The 21,795-nt window shown below is 45.4% G+C and overlaps 1 protein-coding gene across 1 annotated transcript in view; it reads left to right on the top strand.

The window, feature by feature from the left end:
* Positions 1–21,795, top strand: part of LOC119465325 (protein O-mannosyl-transferase Tmtc3) — a 333,204-nt gene that overhangs the window by 102,808 nt on the left and 208,601 nt on the right. The window contains exon 2 of the mRNA XM_049669279.1: positions 12,442–12,497. The gene's annotated coding sequence lies outside the window, so the exon portion shown is untranslated. The remainder of the gene's footprint in view (positions 1–12,441; positions 12,498–21,795) is intronic.

Genomic DNA, 21,795 nt, shown 5'->3' with positions numbered 1-21,795 from the left:
AATCATGGCACGCGTTCGCACAGTCGTGGATGGCGTTTACGCAAGATGTTTAATAAATAGAGACCCCAGACTTTTCATGATATAAAATTTCCCGATTACCGCGAAATGACTGTATCAAATGCTGTTTTTCGTGGCAGTTGTAAGAAACTTCCGTTCCCACTTTAATGTTAATTTTACCCGAGAGAAGACGAAAGAGCAATTGATGCGCGCAGCACTTTTAGAAGAGAAGGAAAAATTGAAGCCCCTTCTTCGCACACTATTTCTTCACAAAACCAAGAAACTTCTACTCAGAGTTTCTCAGCTCATGAACTTAAAAACAGCGTATTGATATCGCTGGCGACAGATGCTTATACTGCGGAGGTTTCCAAATACGGCTAGTAATTTTCAATTAAGAAATGGTATTTAACTACAGCTGACAGCCTGTTTCGTATAAGACAGTAAGAGGCGATGAAGAAAAAAGAGCTAATCGAGCCAGCACGAACGTTTCTATTGAAGTTCTCCAACCGGTACAGCGTATTCTATTTGGTTTGAGGCAAGATAAAAACAAAGTAGATAATTCAATCTTGTTTTCCATGGTTTGCGTTATTGTTCGATAATAAACTATTCCGCTGCAATCTGTTTCGATCGATGACTATGAGACGTAATATTGTAGAAAATAAAAGGTCTCTGACCCAAGAATTCTTTTTAAAAAATAACCGATTTCAGCACCAAGAACGTGCCGCTGCTGTGTCAGTTTGCAGTATCGTAAATGCTTGAACCATGGTCGAACTTTTTAATCAGCCCAAGGTCCTCGTGGGAGTCTTTATCAAACTGCGGCTCAAAGAACCTTTCACAGAGTTCCGAACTGTCCTTTTGTACCGCTTGGAGGAACGCACAAACATATCCTCCATTAATTATACCGTGCCACAGGCGAATTACTTTCTCGCCTATTCGAGTTCTGCGAGGGAAGCGCGCCCATTTGCTGTGGTTGGCTTCGTCGCAGCTGCGCAGGAAATGGCGTGGCTTTTTTTGTGGTTAGGCACCATCGCTAACTTCGGCGGTATATTCGGTACGTATATCAATGCATGGGATCCTGTAGCTCGAAGAAGTCACGATTATTTTGCGCGCATGACCCCAAGTTGGCCAAGGATTTTTGTTTCGACCGCAACTGGATTCAGGAGAACATTTTAAATGTGTAAGCATTTGTAGGCCTATCCAACGAGAGACCTGTCCGTCCATCACGTAAGACGAATGCAATGGGTCATATACCCCCATAAGGCTGAGGCTACAAGCGTTCAGCAATGTGAAGCGAACAGTGCATACATTCGTTGAAATCACCCATACAACACACAGAACGCATGGTGGATAACGACCGAAAACGGTTGATAAGGGTCGGATGCAGTCCGGTAAGGTTTGTAACGACCGATAAAGCGTGATGAATGTCTATGCTGGTCGGGTCAAGTTTGCTAAGATCGATAATGACACCGCGCTGCGTGGAGATGAGCAAGTGGCACAATGCTTGCGCATCGTTGGACAACTCCAGTGGAGTTTCTGCGTGAATATTTTTTTTTTTTGTACCGTCTGGGCCGCCCAAGTAATATTCTGGAGTTATTCGACAAGGAGCTGCGAGATAAACTTGAGAGCGGCATTCAAATTCAGTTGCCGTAGCTGAACTAAATAATGAGGCCATTTCTTTCCAGTTTCTATTCTAAGATGGACTCGATAATAAATAAATTTCAAGAATCACTACGCGTTCATATGCCACAGCGCTACCATCTGCACTGGCACTCAACTGCGTTGCCGGGGGAGATGAGCTATACGGGAGCCGGCGTAACGCCATGCGAAGATGCTTTTCGTCCACGCGAAGCGGTACAACGTAACCCAACCGACTCCAATTATCATTTTTGTTGAGGGAGTACAAGATCGACTGCACCACTTTTCTCTCTTGCTCTTTCCTACGGGTAAGGAACGTGGCCTGCGTGATCAGGATTGCCACTTATTACCACCGCGCTGCGCACATTTTTCTGCGCTATTGCACCCAAAAATGGCAAGCTCGGGCAAGAGCCTCCCTCACTGCTATATGTGCATATTCTCTGCACAAACGTGAGCTGTCTTGACCTGCGAAATGTACTCGCAGCATGGACGAGACTACGTTTCCCTCTACGAAGCCGCCTTTAACTTTCTTGCGACCCAATGGTCTGAGCGAGGCACCTCATAGGGCCACTAAAGAAACACTCATTTGAGCTGTATTAGCAAACTACGTTTCTAAAATACTAACAAAGGCACTATGACCGTGAGAGGAGGCTTGGTAAGCCAAAAAAGACGCAAGAACTAAAGGACAGGTGGTGACGTTGCCTTGAATCACCTACGCGGCCGCCAGTTAGCTTTTCTTTATCGGTAAAGATGAACTACATTATATTCTAAAAAAAAGTCAAAGAATGAACTTAGCAAGTTCTGAGAACTTTTACTGAGCTTCAACGGCCCAAACAAGAAAAAAAAAAATGCTTTGAAGTCAGTGACGTCACATTGACGTACGGACGCTGGGGTTTCGAAGCGAAATTTTAGAAACAGACCTTTGACATTTTCTCTTCTAATAACGAGCCTCGATCCTCCCGTGACATGAACAGAAATATAGTTTTAAAAATAGGCTTATCGCTATAAACAGACTGTTTGTTTCTGTTTAGTGTCATTTTATGAAGCTTATTTTGTCAATTTGACAAATCAATTTAGCCAACATTAAATAGTACCGAACTATTTTAAGGTAACATAAACACATGCACAAAAAAGGTACCAATTCTCAAAGGTTATGCTGCAGTTGACAGAGTATATGAATGCCTCAGAGCCATCAGACGCCGGTCTGAAAGGGCATACCGACGGAGCGGAAGTTTAGGAGCATACAGAGGCGCTCAAAAAATCCACAATGTCTTACGCAGGCGCAGGCAGAATTATATAAAGACGCTGGCGTGATTTTTTTTTTATTTTTGCAGCACGTTGTCTCCTCACACCCCTGTCTCAAGAATTTGGCTAGTTACTCGTGTATTAAGCGGCCCTGTTACACAGAGATGCCCATTTCGTGCTCTCGCGGTAGCCAGGGACACCTGCAGAGATGGCGGTTGCAGATTCATTTTGCCAACTTATTTCTCGACCTGGTTTGTCAACGAATTGTGTAGAACTTGAGAAATCAGTCGCGTTAGCTCAGCAGAAAGTTGAGATGCTTGTTATTCAGCACAACATGCTCAACTAGAACTTACATTCTCCTTAAGCGAGCTGCTATGCGCGATTGCATATAGAAACGCTTTTTTCATCGCTTACAGCTGGGCACCGCATACACAAAGCACTTTTTACACAGAATTGGCCGCGCTGAATTCCTCGATGTGATTTTGGCTTTGTTGACGAAGACACATATCACCTTCTTCTAGAATGCTCGCACCATGACACACCAAGACGACGACTTAAATCGTCAATTATGGATTTAGACCGTAGACCTCTAAGTTTGAAGAAATTAGTATGGTCGTGGCCAACAACAGCAACGCAAAAGTGCTATTTAATAGCATTAAAAACATTTCAGGAAGACATTGGCATAATTACCCGTTATTACGCACGGGAAAATTGTTTTTAAGAGAATTCTTTATTTTTATTGTCAACGTGAACGTATATGATATTATTGTGTTAGCATGGTTGCTTGAGTGCTTATTGTTAAGTGACGCCGTTATTCGCGTTGTTGCGTTAGATGCGTCTTTGTAATCTTGTCTTGTTATTTGGACTTGTATCTGACAACGTAACTTGGTTGCAGCTATGTTGTATGTTGTTATATGTTTTATCTTGAAACTGTAATTTGTATGCATCACATATCCAAGAGCCAAAGAGTAGCCGGTGCCGTATTTCGGCGCCAGCATTTCCATCCGCAGTAGTGGGCAATATTATGTAAATAAAAAATATATAGAAAGATCTGACTGTAAACAAAGGGCGTTGGTCCTGAACCCCGCTTCCCACTTCAGTTATTTGCTTACTAAGGTGTAATAATACCAGACCGAGAAACATTTTATTCGTGCACCAATGTGTATACCTTGCTGGACAGCATCCATAAATTAGCTATCGGAAAGTTTTGCAATGGTTCTAGGTCCAGTTATTTTTTCTCAAAGAAGCGCATCCTAAGCCACCCCAGTTTCGCCTATACCTTTCTATATTCGTGTTGACCCGGCCGCGACGTGGATCTGTACAGTACTTCAGCACCACTGGATGAATGTCATGTTTTGTGCTCGAACTGCATTGACCCGAGGACGTAGATTAATTTCATCACCAACGCAACCCTAAACTTACCAAGCATTAACGTAAAATGGCAATGCTTGTAAACGCTGAAGTATTATTATTTGTCCGTGATTGAATTACTACATATAATTCCAGGCCCTCTCTGTCAAAATGTAACGATCAAGTGTTAATCGAAGGTTGCGTTGTTCACGGATTCCGGCGCTATAGCAACAAGCAGAGCTAGACAGGTCGTAATCATGACAAAGGCCGAAAGTAGCTTGTTGTCACTGAGATGCCTTCATGGAATTGGGCGTGTACACGGCGGATACCAGGTTTTATTTTCTTGGCTCTTCTGAGATATCTTTACGCGCATGTCACGGTGCTGTGCCGTGCATGGCAAATGCGTAGGAGAGCCTATAGCATTACACACAGAAAAGGGTCACGAACAAGCACCAAGAAAAGCACTGATGGCTTCGCCATCGCCTGGCGAATCCTTCTTGCAGCGTGGCGCAGAAATAGGTCAATACGTTGAGGGCGCCATGTCCTCCTCGAATGCGGAGGTATACCGGCCGGGCAACCAAAACATAATCAGGACGACAACAAGCCGTTCGGGAGAAAAAGATAAACGCAAGCATTCGCAAGCAAAGAGGGAAGAAGAAGATGAAAAAAAAAAGTGAGAGACAGCCCACTGCCGTGTGCGAACGCTCGCGGGCTCCGATAAGGTCCCGAGTCCATCGGCCGGCCGGGCCACGTGATTAATGCGCATGCTGTCATGTTTACCAAGAGTCGCATGCAGGCCATGTCCTCTCGACGTGTGCGGCATGCTGAAGCAGCCATTAGCTGCGTTCCCGTTAAGCGATGTGTTTCTTTTTATGATTTAGTTTGTGCCTGTGTTTCTTAACTGCGTCTCGAACACACCGCTTTCCGGCCCTGAGCGCCTTTTCTAAATGTTCTCTTGAGTCTAGACCCCCCCCCCTTTTTTTTTTCTTTTAATCTCTCCTCTCTCTCTTCTCTGCATCTCTTCCCGTGCCTGTTTGCTGCCGTGTGTGTTTAACCTGGCACTGCGGCTGCAGAGGCGAACGGCAGGGCAGCGGTATAGTTGTGGACCCAACAATACAAAATAAAAGGGAACGAAAAAATAAAGGTTAGACGAGGTTGCACTTTTTGCTCGAAAACGTCAGTAGCGCTTTGCACTAGCGCGGGGTGTGCATCATGACACTATTGGGGATCTCTTTCTCTCCCCTTCGGGAGGCGCCCTGTCCCGTGTTACTTGCTCTGCGCCAGCTCAACCGTGTCAAAAGAAGAGAGAGAGAAGAAAAAGTCAAAATAAAGACACAAAAAGAAAAGCGCTCGCGGAGTATAGTAGCAGAACCCGACCCATAATGGGATGACTGCCCATGGTTAATTGCACCGTGTAAAACAGTCGATGCCCGGCCGCATCATGTCGTTGGACCGCGCGAGTCGCCGTGTAATATGTAGCACTTCACTCTTACTGCAATGACAGCTGCAGGGCAAGGAAACACGGGGAGAAAATTATGATTAAAGAACAAAAAAGAAAAAAAAAGAAAAGGAAACAATGCACCCTGGTCTCCGACGCGGTATTCATTTAACCTAAGCAACCGCCATGTCATGTTGCAGTCAGCCTCCTTTAAAGAATTTATAAGCCGGTTTTCGGCTTGAGTTTCGGGTTTCTCTAAAGTCCAGTGGAGTTGCGTAGCACTCGCATAATTGTCAAAATAATTATTTAACCGGAACGTGTGAAAACAGCCGAGTTCGCAGGCAACGTCGGTATCGTGATTTCAGCCGCTACATTTTCCCCGGCGAAAGCTGGTGAAACCCTTCATGGTCTCACAGTCTTTCTCATTTTTGTTATTGTTTTTTAAAGCGAAGTTTTCTTTGCCAACCCTCCTCGACTTTCCAGACCATGGAGGGGGCTTCTGTCTTGCCCAGTAGTTCATATGCAAGACAGCAATATCATCTTTACTACCCTTACAGTGTCCTGACTGCTGGCCATGTGTCCTACGAAATAACTCATTGATAAAACAGAGGATATCTAAATATCCTCATTACAACAAATATACTTCACCAAGAGCGCCATTCCTCTAACAAAACACAGCTTTCTACCCTACTTTTTTTTAGAGTTTGGGGTTACGCGCATGTGCCTAACCCCTTTCGCTGAGCAAAGTTTACTGTCGCACTATCTCCAGGATCGGCCCGTCCTGCGCGTTTCTACATGCCCCTCTGTCGTCTGTAACCGCTTTAATGACTCGTTTCTGTTTTTTTGCTGCAGAAAAATGTTTCGCCACCAACATGGCTTCCCTACAACCGGACGCGGTACATGCGCGCCTCTCTTCAGTTCGAATCGCCTTTTTGGTTCTGCATAGTCCGCAAAGGTGGTGAAAAAAAAAAGAAGGAAAGCAAACCCCGCGCATCCATCTTAACAGATAAAGTATGCATGCCGTTTCTTGCCATGCAGCACTGGTGCACTGCAGCTACTACTGCGATGGGCTTGCATTCCCCGAGCCGGGGATTTCAATTTAAACTTTCTTCTTCAATGCGACAATTGCCATTCATCTGCGTCTGGGGCTTTTCATCTGCTCTCGTATCTGCATTCATCTTAAAAAGCAGCGCAACAAAAACAAGACAGGAAAGAAAGAAAAGAAGGAGGAAGAAGGAAAGAAAGAAAGAAAGAAAGAAAGAAAGAAAGAAAGAAAGAAAGAAAGAAAGAAAGAAAGAAAGAAAGAAACGAAGTACAGTGTACGTCATTTCTTCTTATTCGTTTGCGCCTTGTTTTCGTTGCCGCCGCCCTGCTCTACAAGATTAACTCAAACCATCTTGCCCAACTCGCCATCTTATTACTCCGTCAGTGTGAGCGGCCTGGATGCTGCATGGTTATGTAGCCTTCACGATGGAAAAGCCTCATGCAACCACTCTGAGTTTTTCTCCAACTCTCTTTTATTATTTTCGTCGATGCGTTTCTAAGGTAGCTGTATCAACACCGCTAAGAAAATCACAACACCTGCGCGCCTAATTGCAGCCGTAACGTCAAACATGTTTACCAACGTTGCCACTGATAAGAGTGGCTTGACGAAAGCACAAGCGCGCCAAAAGCACCTTTGCTTGTTCGTTGCTCTTACCATTCCACTGCACGGACTGTCGGTGCAATTTTGCGACGTCACTACTTGGAGCAGAAAGGTCTTGTGTTATTTATACGATGGAGGCTCTACTCTCCCAGTCTACTGCGACGTTACAGGACACATTTTATTGCGATATCAATTATATGGACACACCAAGCGCATTTCCATCGTCGGCGTCGCCGTGATGTTCCGTATAAAGTACAAATTCGATAACATCGTCGCCGCGAGCCCTGTGCTGTATGCGCGAGTGAAAGCGTACGAGGGTGAGCCGACGATGTGGTTAAATCTTGCGCGCGCAAGGAAGGAAAGCGGGGAGGTAGCGCGCCGTCTTCCATCGCGCGCAAGGCACCGGGTGGCGTTCTACTTCGGCGGCGGCTGCGTATGGCGCGGCCGCGCGGGCCCTATCTTGAAAGCGATGTGCGATGGGGACAGAGTGCGCCGAGTGCTGATAGATAGCTTCGTGTGCGCTGTGTTCTCAGCGCTTAGTTCACGCTGAAGCAAAAGGCAGCACGAAGGTCAATTCTTCACTCCAGCGTTTTGATAGCGAGTGTGCGCGGTCATCGAGTGAGATGTGTTCATGTTTGCTTGTGCACGCGTGGCACCACGCTTGTCAATTTAGTTAGTAAGCGAACATTTACAAGTTTATACGGCCGATAAAACTACTATCCTTACTTCGTATAGCTGTCCACTAATTTGCTATCGCAATCGATGCTTCACCTCTCGGGTGAAACTGCAACTTTTCTTTTACGGGCAGCTATATGTGATGTCCGCATCCAACCCCTGAGTGATGGCTCTGAGTAATGGAAGCTTACTGGACTTAGAATCGAAATAAGATAAAAACATTGGGCAGATCGTATACGCATACGTGGCAGTTGGCGTTAAGCCAAGCTCTCTTTGATGTTGGCGCACATAATAAATAAAAATTATGCAAACGTAACGTTAGTGTTGCAAATGTTCATATATGTTGGCGTGAATGCAGTAGAATATTTATACAAATTTAACGCATCGAAGCGAATGTTTTGATGTAAGTGCGGCGTACGTTTGGACGTATACAGCCATTGTTTTATCTTGCTGACACTTTCCAACCAGCCTTTAACAAATCTACTGGCATTTGATGCGAGACAGCGGCGCCGAAGGCAGTGGGCGACGAAATATCGCGTGTTTTCAGCACCATGCACCTATTGACGAAAAGTGACTGAACTGCCTGTAGAGGGAAACTCTATCGTGCTTCATGGCCCTCTTGAGAAAGGCCTGTGGCAACGTTGTAGTCGTTATTTATTTATTTATTTATTTATTTATTTATTTATTTATTTATTTATTTATTTATTTATTTATTTATTTATTTATTTATTTATTTATTTATTTGTTTCTGTTACACCCCGTGTATACTAAAAACATATTGCGTAAAGTATAACATCTCATACTATCACGATGGGTCAGTTAAACAGAACTATTTCGTCCCGATGGCAGCAACGTCAGGACTGCCAATCCGGTAACAGTAATCGTAAGTGAAAGTAACGGCAAAATTAAACACCTGTAGGACTTCATTTATTCGCCATAAACCGTTAAACGCCGGAAAGTGCCCGCAGAATTTCGTTTACGCATTCGGTAGAAACCGATAGGTGTCCGAATTTTGTATTTTGCTTTAACTATTTCTGTAGTTTCTCCAATTCTCTCTAATAATTCCCTCCTTGGGTGCGCTCATCGCAGCGCATTTGCCGAGGAGCTGACATGGCATAGCTGTTCACCAGAAACGAAGCAGGTAGTACTAGTACTTGCAATCGAAATGGCTAATTTCCTTGAGTGGAAACTAAATGCTGAAGTGGTGTGTGTGTGTGTGTGTGTGTGTGTGTGTGTGCGTGCGTGCGTGCGTGCGTGCGTGCGTGCGTGCGTGCGTGCGTGCGTGCGTGCGTGCGTGCGTGCGTGCGTGCGTGCGTGCGTGTGCGCGGAATATTTAGAGAAGCAACGTATACCAACCTTTCTGACGGCAGGTTCTTGTTCGAAGCGCTCTCCCTCGTCGAGGCGCATCGTCATAGGCCGAACGGTAACTAAAAAAAAAAAAAAAAGTGAACAATTAGCCCAGTTCTATAGAATCGTGCGGGATTTCAGTGTCGTTTAGAGCTGCGCGAAAACAGCCGCGAGTGGAGAACGAGGCGCTGCTCGTCACAAACCGACGGTTGCAGCTGCATCGTCGACCGGTCGTCCCGAGTTGGCGGAGCGAAAATGTTGCAGACGAGTTCCGGTGTATTTTGAGCGGCGCGCCGACGGAAGTGGACGGAGCCATGCTACTTCATTGGCTTCTGTCAAATTTCCCTCGTCGGGAGCCGTTATGTTTTGATTCCGTTTGGGGCCGCCCGCGCGCTGTCGTGCCCCTCCTCCGTCGGAAGCATTAGACGCTTGGATGGCCGTTCTCCGCGAACATTTCCTGGCGCCGCCTTCGTTCGGCCTACAGTTACCGTGAACTTGTTTGCTTTCCCGGCGGGGGGTACGAAAAGAAAACCTTGTCGCTCGTTGGTTTAGTCGGGCGCAGATTGATGGCGCGCATTTCGCGGACTTATCGGCCGGAACTGGCAAAGACGTCGTCGAATAAAACGCGCAAAGCTCGAAGCAGCAGCACAAAATATCCGAAGTGTAAACACCGGCGCCCACTTTGCGCTCTGAGGAAGGGACAATGAGTGCGAGAAGGAGGGAGGAGAGAGATTGAAGCCATCAATTTAACTTTTGTGATCATCACTCCGACGTAATCCTTCTCGAATGTTGGCTTTACGGAGCCATTTCTGGAGACACAGCGGAGCGCTGGTTAAATAAAAGCACACACACACACACACACACACACACACACACACACACACACACATATATATATATATATATATATATATATATATATATCGTTTTGGAGAAAAGTGATGCCTTGGACGCGATTGGAAACGTCTTTTTCATTTCTGCCACCAACAGACCGCTTACCCTTCTGTTTGTGTATGAAACAAACTGGGAAATAGCAACACGCGACTACGTTTCGTTCGGCTGTCATGCCTTCTATAGTTGTCGGTGTCGTCATGGCCGGACGTGTTAGTTTATCATGTATGCATACATGTGCATACATAAAACTACATGTATGCGTTTTTTTTTGCATAGTTTTTAAATAAATATAAATTCTGGTGTTTTACGTGCCAAAACTGCCATCTGATTATGATGCACGCCGTAGTGGGGAAATAATTGTGACCAGCTGGGGTTCTTTAACCCTAACCTAAATCTAAGCACACGAGCGTTCTTGTGTTTCACCTCCATCGAAATGTGGCCGCCGCGGTAGGAATCGAACCCGCGACCTCGAGCTCAGCAGCGCAACACCATAGCCACTAAACTATACCGCGGCACGTCTGGCACAGTTTTAGAGCCCTCGAAGGGTTTCGTGACTTTCATTGCACTAGTATTCTCCCGTAAATGTGGTTGCAAATACCGGATAGAGTCCTGGGCCGCGATTTTGTAGGGATGCCGTTTACGATGCTATTCCTTTTCGCGCTTTTCACGCTTTGTCAGTGGTCAGAGCGACGCTCCGCCCGCGTTATCAACGATATCAGCCGGCCGTCAACACTGGAAGCAGAGTTGCATATAATTGAGCGGAAGCCGTCGCTACAAAATGGCGTCCCTGTCGTCACTCGCGTTCCGATAACTACCTACCTGGTATGTGACCCGACACATTATAAAAAAAAAAAAAACGAAAGAAAAAAAAAGAAGGAGAGAGAGAGAGAGATGGTCATGTTTAGAAGCGAAGCCTCCTTTACGAGGGCTCCTGGACTTAACTGATCATGGCTGCTGGCTGGCTGCTGCTGCTGTCTTGTGGAATAGCAGATACCTAAAAAAAATGAATTACGTGCCCGATGCTAGCATTCAACCTCTGCCTCCAGCCGCCCAGCACAGCATCCGGATACGCTAACCAATGGGCCAAAATCGCTTTTTTTTAAATCTTTCATGGTATTCATTACAAACATAACACGTACGTGCATAAATCGTATACACAGCGACTGAAACAGCCGTAGCCACGTCTACAGACACCAAACAAACACTTCACACTACAATTTATGCAGTAAACATTTCTTTAAAAGGGAGGAAAAATGATATAATTCATCAACAATTGATACCAGTCCGGTTGAAATTCTCTTCGATCGTAAATCCAAAACCAAAAAAGGTGGCTGACAGATGGAGTAGCACACGTGATATAAATGTTATAAACAGGGATAAGGTGCCTCAGAAAGGCTGGCCAACGTTTAGATAGGAGGGCCTATCTTCGTCAAAGGCCTTTGTAACCTTTATATCTTTGATCGTAAAGTATTTCAGTTGTGAAATCATTTGAGTGAAATGTGACTGTTCAGAGATAATATGCGAGTGTTCTATAAACTGTGCAACCCCATAAGTAGCAGCATGTCAAAAAGCAGATCTTCACATTTAGGTGGTATAATATATCGTATGGTATAAAAATTTATATCAAGATCCCTTTGAAAAGTTCTTTGGCACTTATTTCTCTATCATGCCAACGACAACTATTTCGTTGAGATGATCACCGTGGGTTGATAATGATGATGATTTCCATACTATTGCACATACTCACAACTAAGGAGCGGCCAAGGAGCGAGAGCTAAATTTGAAATGAATAAGAAGAAATGAAGAAATAAAACCAATATAGGAGTTGTCACATTGCGCAGCGTGGGTGTCGAAGAGCACCAGCTTCCTTTACTCCAAAGACTCAGTAATGAAATTAGCAAATTTATAGCATTTCATTAACCGCTTCGCCTCACATAGATTCAAAAATTCCAGTAGAATTTGCATAATTTTTTATTCTTTTTTCTTTTTCTCCATGGGCGATGTCGCGGGGGTCTGGTATAGTTCGTTTTTTTTTTTTTTCGTGGTCTTGCTTTTTTCGCAGAAAGCTATATGTCTGAAGGTATAAGGTCAACGGGATTCGGCTCTATGCATTTCAATTATATAATTGAGTGCTGTGATTTTAGAACGATGATTTTTTTTATCATTAGCCTATGCGCTCACTAATTGTTCTTACCTTTTTATTCATGTCTCACAGGCACCAAAAACCCGGAGTCAACCTGTCACCGCTCCGCCACAAATCTTCGTGTGAAGGTGAGAGATACCCACTTGAAGAAGGCTTTATAGCTGCGAACAATTTCCCACTGTAACAAGGACTTCCGGATTGCGTGTAAGAAGCCTTGGAAAGCACATTCAAATACTTCCTTTGAAATGAGCTTTCCAAAAAACTAAGTAAGCCTTCATGAGCAGCGGTCTTTATTATTCATTGCGCTTTTTTGCAAGTATGACTCGAGGAGGGGGGGGGGGGGGGTTGTGCTGTTTTTCGGCAATTCCAATAGCAGAAATCGAGGGTGGCACGAATGACGGTGTAGATATAATAAAACAGACAGGCGTTAAAAAAGCCGCAGTTCCGCCTGCAAGGCGAAGCATTGATAGCGATAGCAAAGTAATAGACAACTACACGAAATACGGTTCGCAGTTTTATCGACTGGATAAACTGTAGTCAACATTCGCTTACTAATTAAATTAACAAGCATACACGCGCACAGGTAAATATTAACAGATCTCACTGTATGACAACGAACGCTTGCTGTGACAAAGCAAGTGTGGTGAAGAGCGAATACATAGGGAAGTTAACGCTTCGTGCTACCTATCGTTTCAACACGTCTTCGAAACGTGAGATTACGTTACGTCCGGGCACTAAGCACGCGGGAAGATAGCGCACATGACGCCGCCAGCCAGCGCTGCTTGCACAAGCTTTGCAGCCGCCGGAGATTACCTCCAAGCCAAGCAGGGCGCGTATGCACTCAGCTACGCTGACCGCTTTGAGCAGCCACGGCCGGGCTAGAGGAGAAGACGTGCACTCATCTGCCCCCCCCCCCTTTTCCAGTGTGATTGATCACGTGAATTCTAACATCGGGCGCGGGAAGACGGTGTGTATCAAGCCACGATCCTTCTCCGCTTACCCTTGCACGTTTTTTCCTCGCAACCACAGCGACAATTTACTTGTTCCTTCCTATAACAACTGTCGCAATAAATATAAAAATACGCTGACTCTGTTTCTGGCTTAGCGGGGCTATAAAACGTTAAAAATGTTAAACGTAAGCATCACAGGGTTATTAATATAAGCTGCCTCTTCCTGAATTGCGTCCCTGTTAACGGCTCCTCAATACAGGTTCCCGTCTTGTTTATAATAAATAAGAGAAAAATATCCAAAAGATAAATCTTCTAAGACCTTATAGTGGGGCCTTCAACTACGCCGCAGTCTTCTTGATCCTTCGACAAGCAACAAACAGAAACCATAACTCGTAAATACTAACCTGTAACCTGGACCCTGAAAAAAAAAAATGAAAGTCTATATAAAAATAAACACATAAAAAGGAAGAAAGGATAAGAAAATATTAACACTAAAACAAACATCGAATTAATCTATAGACTGTTCATTTACCCTTCTAGAAACTTCGCGATGTTTATTTTACGACGAGAAGTGACTTTACTGCGAGAACATTGCGGCTAAAGGGGCAGCACAATTATTCGCAATTTTAAATCGCCTTAACAACATTTTGATGTAAACTAGTCGGCTCATATTCAATCTTTATACTTGAAACAGCTTGCATTCTTACCCGAAAAGAGTAGAGGACACGCTATGTCTGTCCTCTAATTCTCTTTCTGTCCTCTAAAAGAGTAGAGGACTGTCATTTACTCGTTCTTCCCGCCAATTTTCCGCCGTTTCTTCCGTCAGCTGCTTGAAGTATAAAGATCAAATCGTCCGCGACAGACGGAATTCCTTACGTTGGAAGCCTGCGGTACGCCGTCAATCTCGGAGATTATATTGAGACGGGAGCTACCGCCCGCTTTGTGTGAGATGGCAGCACAAAGAATGTGTCACGCTTTTTCTATTAGCAGTTGAAGGTGGCCTGAGGAGATACCATCAGTGGGGTCCGTATCGGAAGATCCAATGAAACGAAGACAGCTGCATTTTATTTCTTGTTCAATTGTAACATATATTTAACTTTTCTTATTACCGGCAGTTGACAACACCTTAGCATTTAAAAACGGGACATGTGACATCACGGGAGCTGTACCCTATTTTCACGATGACAATATCAGTCCTTTCGTATTTCTACGTCGTTGCCTCACGTACGAAAGCTCTGTCCTTGAAATAAAAAAGGCACTTGGGGTGCCTTAGAGGCCCTAATGTATCATTTCAGTGTGACTTAACATTTGCCTGTAGCCTTTAAGCAATTCCCACTACTCCAATATATTACGCACAGACCACTGACTTCGCCATTGAAGTCGGAATAGAAGTATACGTAACGGACTCGGCCATTTTACTACAGCAGCAAGTGATTCTTAGACTCGAAAAAGTAGGACGTTTCTTGCATTCTCTAAGCTGGTGCCGTTTCTTTCCACTGGCAGAAAGCAAGCTCACGGAGCCGTCACTAGCAGGCTTAGGTTTTTCCCATAAACGAAATCGGGCGAAAGCGACTGAAAGCGTATAGTCTGTCCATAAATGACAGCCGCAGGCGTACTTCTGTGTGTCCAAAACGCTGAACGCCACGCAGAGTTTTTGCAGCAGGCTTTCCACGGATGCGGCTTGTTCAACCAGAAGTGAAAAGCATGTTTTCCCGGAATTAAGCAAGCCTGACTAATCGCTCTTTAATGGCCAACGGCGGCGCCAGATGCTAGCGACGCGAGGAACAGCGCGCGCTCTACCGCAGTGCGAGCTCTTCGCAGTGCGCAGCACGCGCCGATGGCGGCAGCCCCGGGTCGGCGTGCCTCGGCGCCAGTCCTGCCAAGAAAATTTGTAGTGCTACCCGCATTGGGCACTCGTTCTAGACGCTGGTGTTTTATCCGCCCGCGCACCCCGTTCGGCGCCGCGCATCGGTTTTCGGCGCTGAAGCGCCATGGCTCCCGTTCTTGGCGCTAAGCATCGGCTGGCGCGACGCAAGGGGCAATTATTTACCCTCCGAAAAACGACCTGTCTCCAGACGGCGGTGGGCCCACCAATCATTCTGCCCCACCAGACTTCAGCGTAACCGCGGCGGCGGCGCGATAAGCAGTGATAACGCCTCCACCGTCGAGCCACCCATCAGTCGGGCGCTGCCGGTGGGCGCCATACAGCGGGGCAAATTGAGCCGGCCGCAGCGCGCTCGGCCATTGTTGTCGCGTCTCCGACGCCGTGTCCATGGTCGTGCAAAGGGGGTGGCGGCCGCCATAAAAAAGAAAAAAAAAAAAGAAGAGGGGAACCAACACTGCGGCCCGACGCGCCGCCAAGGAGCCCGCAGACAAGGCGCGTAATTGTTTTCCAGGCGTCAAACACTTTCTGCAGCCCTTAATGCCCACCGTTATCAATAAAGAATACGTGTTGACCCTTTTATCCTCTTTTTCTCTTTCTGTTTTTGGTAAGTCTGACAGTTTCTAGCTTCCTATCGCTATGCCTGGCCAACACGTTGTTCTTTTATCCTGACACGGGAGTAAACCGCGAATAGCTGCCCCGGCAGTATACTGCGGGTAATGTCGTGTCGGATGAGATCGCGCTTTTCTTGAAGGATCAGCCATGCCGACGCATGCACCATTCGTTTAATATGTAATGGCGTGTAGGGAGGCTATACTTTCACCAATGAATAACTCACATTGTACGGTCAGTCCGTATGCATATCCATCTCACCAACGATCGATTTTGGCGAATCGCTGGATGCACTTTTCCAGCCTGCGTAGGAAATCAATAGAGCACATCTGGATTTCGAGGTATACATTTCGATTAATCTTTTTTTTTTTAGTTCTTGGTGAATCTAGTGGATGGCTGGCATAGCTGAATTGCTCAAGTCAACTATACTCAATATTGAGATAATGTCTCGTATGTCAGAAAGCATTTTAGAGCAATCTTCATGCTTTCAAACGCTGCTCTAGCCCGTAAAGTTCAGTCGTGAAATGCAGTTTTGCTGCGGAAATTTGTTAGGCCGTTTACCTATGGCAGCTCAATCCCAATATTAAGTTTCTAGCAATAATCACTTTTGGGCAATTTGGTGTTAGTCTTACGACACCCGTCAATATGGTTCTTCAAAGCTGCCATCATCGCAATACTGTCGACTCCCGTTATTTCGGCCCTTGCGGGGCCACAAGATTTGGTCGAATTATCCGAAAGGTCGAGTTAACGAACGGCGGCAAAATGAACGGCATGAAAGCTTTTTTTTATTATTTATTTATTGCTTGAAGTAGTCTGTCGTCGTCGGCAGAAAACTCCAAGTAGTTAAGTATTACAATATCTATTAACTACACATTTCGTTGTCGGTCATTCGCCCACAGAACTCAGCACTGTCGTCGGCGCTGCGAAAATCCTCAAACGAGGTAGTGCCCAAGGCACAGTGCAAGTCGCCATCATCCCGACTGGACAATTTGCTGCTGTCGCCGTCGTCGCCTAAGAAAGTAGTAGCGCTGTCTCCTGAATTTCTAGTGTTTTCAAGCTTTCAGTAACCGCTGCGCACATGAGGGGGCGCCAATGAAGGTCGAATTAACCGAAACATTATGCTTTCTGGTTCGAGCTGAAAGAGTTATCCTTCCATAAAAATGTATGGTTTCTCGCCGGGACATTCCAGTGCGTTCGAATTAGTCAAAAAGTCGACTTGACCTAGGTCACAAATAACGGGATTCGACTGTTACAGTCGAATCATTGTCTCTTTGTAATGCCCACCTGCTATGCTCTCAACTGAGAGGGGCAGTTTCTAGTTAATAATAATAATAATAATAATAATAATAATAATAATAATAATAATAATAATAATAATAATAATAATAATAATAATAATAATAATAATAATAATAATAATCCCTCTCTCAGTTGAGAGCATAGCAGGCACGTGGGCATTACAAAGAGACAATGATGTTTAAAAGAAAAAAAACAGAAAAAAGAAGCGACATTTTGCAAACATGCGCTCTTATACAGGGCATTTAAAGCAAAGATTACGCACAAATTCAAATTAACATTTCAAAAACATGCATGCTGCGCACACTAAATGAAGCGCAACCACCAGGAAGGATTAGAACCAGTTTGCCAAGCAAAGAGAATCAACCCGTCTCGACCATGCGCAATGTGCAAGCATCATGAAATAATACTGAAAAATAAAAAAAGCGAAGCACAGCCAGGCACAGGATTGCAATCTGTTAAAAAAATGGTAATTTTTAAAAAAACGCTCACTGGAAATTTTGAAAATGGGTACATTCGTTGGCAGAACACCATTGGAGCATCCTTTTTATTAATTTCAGAGTGATAAAAGTATGTTTTGTGCAAACCATACACATTGGAGAATTTAAGGGTGCTCAGGCGCTTCAACATTTCAATCAAGTAAAAAGCCACATGTGTCTATTGTTCACAATTCACAACTGCCTATGAATATCAGTCTTCATCGGTGTCTCGATAGACGTCAGTCGGAGTCAACCGGCGTCCCCGGTTGTGAAGTGGGTAGACAAAGCCTTTTCTTTTATTTCTTACCGTGCCTTTCGCTTTTCCTACTGGCTTCCTTTAATATGTTTTAAGCTCGGTGTGGTTTCATAGATCAGCAGCTAATCGTAAGCGAATCATAGCGGAACTCAATCAGATTTCTTCAGGCGCATATTCTGTCTGCTGTAGCATCGGGGCTGGCGCAATATTAGGCACAGTAAGCAACGCAGCACTAACACAACAGTAACATAACAATAGCACAACAGTAGCACAACAGTAACACAACAGTAACATTATTTTTTATTTTTTTTTTTTTGTGGAGTTGGCGCGCCCCGGACCCTCGGGCGTAAAGCGGAAAGACACAACTACTTGGTCCTCTTTTCTCCTTCATGCTTTCGATATCTTATTGCTAGCTTCGCTTAAATTGTTTTGCCTTGGTGCTAATTTATAGACCAACTGAAGCGCTGAAGAGGGTGCTGTCAGCCTATGAGAGCAGCTACAGGAGCTAATGCACCCTTAAGGTGCTGTATTATTCCCCGTGCTTGTGTCGGTGGAGTGGTCGAGTCGCAACGTTTCCGACCGACGGCCTCTAGGTCCGCAGTTCAATGGAGGCTGCTCATTTTTTTTTCTTTTATTTTTTATACGAACGTCTCGCAAAACACTTCGGGATTACTTCCGCATACGTCCGAACGACTAGGGTAGTTACAGAATACGAGATGCACTGTAAAAATAAAACGTAGTGTGCGTTTCGCCAAACACACATTGGAAGAAAGGGTGCAATTCTAGAAAATCACCCTTTCAAATGGGTGTATTAATTCGCTTAAACACCCTTTTATATGTGTGTAAGAGGGTGAGCAAGAGAAAAACACTCTTAAGGGTTAAATGTTTCTTAGTGCGAACTGTAGGCTCTGGCAGTCCGTTCCATTTTTCAATGGCAGCAGGTAAAAACGCTTTGGTCGTATCTGTGCATCTGTCCAATCGATGCTGCAGGTATATCATTCACTATTCATGAGCTTCTTGCAGTACTGCCTGCCCGTGCTGGATAGCACCAGTAAAACGAACACGCGAAGACTCCAGAACACAGAAGCCCAAGCTCAACGGACGTGCCTCGGACTTCCTAAGCGTCCATCAACAGCAGTCGCTGTCACCATAGCAACGTACATTGTGGTCGACGCTTTCAGAGTGCACATTCGGCATGTCGCACGGATACCTTTGACCAACTTGCTTGCATACTAACAAGCAGGCCGCATACGAGTTTTACCCGACCTATTAGTGCTCACTGCGCAACGTTACCATCGAACTACACCTGCCTACAGCGCGGCTGTGCCACCATAGCGTTGCCGTCGTCGCCATTGTGGTATCTACATTCTCCTCGAGCACACCTTACCATTCCAGGCATCAAAAAGACGGCACAAGTGTCATCAGTAGCTTTGCAAGTGACAACATTATTATTGCTTCACAAAGTCTCATCTACCTTATAAGAAGCAAAACCATTGACCTAATCTGGGCACCTCACTGGAAAAACTACTGGGGTTGCCTTTTCATACATGTACAATTTTCTATTTTTTATTATTTAACAAACGTCTCTCTCTCTCTCGCACAAAGTCCACAGGGACCACTTACACGTTTACACCGATGGATCGGTGATGTACTCTAGTTCAGCAACAGAACTGTTTGTTGGCCTAGCTGGTGTTTGCTGAAGGACATATTTTTGCTGCAAATTAAGACACACACACACACAAAAGAAAGAAACAGACGACGGCAGGGGCGGTGTTTCCAGCTGATTTATTTTGGGCGCTGACCCAGGAATAAATAGAGAGTTACACGCATGTGCAGGCTAATTACAAACCAAGGGTATCCAGCGGTCAAACAATCTCGTTTCCGATTGATAAATCACAAGAGAGGTATCATTATTACTGCTTGAGTTTTTTTATTGCGATAGGAATTAAACGGACACTCCAGGGGCATTTCTGCCGTCGCCGTCGCCGTGAGGTTTCGTATAAAGTCCAAGGGCGATAAAATTGTCGCCGCGCGCCGTACGCTGTATGTGCGAGTGAAAGCGTGTGAGGGCGAGCCGTCGATCGAGGCTTAATCGTGCGTACACGAGGAAAGCGGCAAGGAAGCGCGCCATCGCACACAACGCTCCGGGGGATGGGCGGCCGCGCGGAGCGGGATGGGCGCGTTCTACTGCGGGCGGCCGCGCGCTGTATCTCGAAAGCCATCTTCGTCGCGGGCACAGTCCGCCGTGCGCTGTGTTTCCGCGACTTAGTTCGCGTTAGTGCGAGATGCAGCACGAAGGTCAATTCGCTCGCTGCTACTGCCACGCTTTCGTACTCCAGCGCTTTGACAGCGAGCTTCCGCGGTATCAAGTGAGATGTGTTCATGTATGATTGTGCGCGTGACTCCATGCTTGTTAATTTAGTTAGTATGCCTGTTTACAAGTTTACTATCCTTACTTTTACTATCCTTACAAACTACTATCCTTACTTCCTATCATAATCATCACCATCATCATCATCAGCCTATATTTATGTCCCCTGCAGGACGAAGGCCTCTCCCTGCGATCTCCAATTACCCCTGTCTTGCGCTAGCTGATTCCAACTTGCGCCTGCAAATTTCCTAACTTCATCACCCCACCTAGTTTTCTGCCGTCATCGACTGCGCTTCCTTTCTCTTGGTGTCCATTCTGTAACTCTAATACTTCCCCAGTTATCCATCCTACGCATTACATGGCCTGCCCAGCTTCATGTTTTCCTCTTAATGTCAACAAGAATATCGTCTATCCTCGTTTGCTCTCTGATACGCGCCGCTCTCCGCCTGTCTCTTAACGTTAGGCCTCACATTTTTTGTTCCGTCGCTCTTTGTGCAGTCCTTAGCTTGTTCTCGAGCTTCTTTATTACCTCCAAGTTGCTACCCATATATGTTAGCACCGGTAGAATGCAATTATTGTTCACTTCCTATAGCTGTCCACTAATTTGCTATCGATATCGATGCTCGCCTTTCGGGCGAAACTGCGACTTTTTTTGTCAGACTGCGGGGCATTATCACAGAAGTCGTACACTTATAGCAAAACTTTTTTTTAGGGCGAGTGTAAAGCATAGACAGCCTGGTTCAGCCTCGTTAACCTGCCTGTGTTTCCCCTATCTCATTCGCTTTCTCTCTCTAAATCACCAAGAATAAATTTATTTATATTGTTATTGCTTTAAGTCCACTATATGTCCATGATCATGACACGGCGCTCAGCAATGCGAAGCGACGTGCTCTGCATGCGCGCTCCGCACGGTCATTTCATATCCCTTATTGGTGCAAGTGGACTGGGAAATTGCCGTCCGCAATGCATACCGCTGTCCTATTTATTCGCATATTCCTGTGTTTCCATAGGTCTACATCTGAGCCATCTGTGTGTATACTCGTATGTGCTCAGAGGGTAGCAAACCGGGCTCTCGCCAGATAGATCTACCTTTCCTCTTCTTCCCTTTCCTTGTCCCTTTCTGCCGCGAATTTACGTTTATGGAACCACGTTGGCGTCTCTCGTGTGCTCCCTTCACTGAAGGTTTTCTCGTTGTTCGCTTTACTTATTTGTATTTTTTTATTTCGCCTTTGTTTATAGCCTCAACTGGAAAGCAGCTGCCGCATTGTAAGGTGGCTAAGTCCCCTTGTTATTTAAGTAAGAAACGGGCTTGGACAAGCGGCTATGACAGTGATGTCACGTACCACGCAAGAGTGACGGACTGTGACTGACGATGTGTGTGCTGTGTACGTTATGTGCTCTCTCTCTCTCTCCTCCCCATCTTTCATTCCCCCTCACCCCGCTCCCATGTGTAGGGTAGCAAACCGGTTGTCCTGAACTGGTTAACCTCCCTGCCTTTCCTTCTCCACTCTTTCCTTCCTTCCTAAGTAATAATAAGTAAGCGGTAACAATATATTTCTGAGTAGGATCGCGTGACAAAT

This window comes from Dermacentor silvarum, chromosome 1, assembly GCF_013339745.2.
Source record: "Dermacentor silvarum isolate Dsil-2018 chromosome 1, BIME_Dsil_1.4, whole genome shotgun sequence".
In the NCBI taxonomy this organism is placed as follows: Eukaryota; Metazoa; Arthropoda; class Arachnida; order Ixodida; family Ixodidae; genus Dermacentor; species Dermacentor silvarum.
Note: the sequence above shows the minus strand (reverse complement) of the source record. Positions and strands in the feature narration are given on the sequence as shown.